The following is a 772-nucleotide window of genomic DNA, read 5'->3' on the forward strand; positions in this document are numbered from 1 at the left end:
ATATAATTAAAGTTACTGGAACGAAATTGAGAAACATTCACCTGAAGCCGCCGTCAACTTTCTCTGCTAATAGTGTCGCGGTCGTTTTTGAGTTTATGACTCAACCTAGGAACCTTAATTATTATTAATTATGTTTTACATATGGGTCAAATAGTAGAAGGTCTTAAATAAATTATCACTTTAGCCCACTAACTATCAATTAAGTCAATTATTTATAATTACCCATCAACTAATTAACTAAAGTTAAACGAATAGTTTAGAATTTTCAAAAATAATTTTCCGGGTCATTACATCCATGAACATAGTTGATGCCATAGAAGTAAAGAAATTATCTAAGTTGGCAAAAATTAGAAAGAACATTTACACATATAACAACATGCATGGTGCATAACAATGAATTGATTTTTGTATCTTCAATAAGGAATATATTTCTTTGAGAATAAGAAATATGAATAATTCAATGGAATGTTAAATTAGCATTTTAATATGGATAAACTACCTTAGTAGACATACATTACTACTATATATACTAATATTATCTTTACTTTCAAACAATTACACATATTACCACTTTTAATATTTTATACCATATATTAATATATTATTTGAAGATACAATTAGATTATTAGATACCCACATACCTTAAAACTAGGATTGATTAATTATCTGCTTAATTAACTCTTTCACTCCAAATCAACCACTATCTCTTAATTCTCACATCCCATATTTATCACTCAATTATGTCTCCTCCTTTATGATTCAAGAATTTCAT

The sequence above is a fragment of the Solanum tuberosum genome, unplaced genomic scaffold (genome assembly GCF_000226075.1).
Source record: "Solanum tuberosum cultivar DM 1-3 516 R44 unplaced genomic scaffold, SolTub_3.0 scf00210, whole genome shotgun sequence".
NCBI lineage: Eukaryota > Viridiplantae > Streptophyta > Magnoliopsida > Solanales > Solanaceae > Solanum > Solanum tuberosum.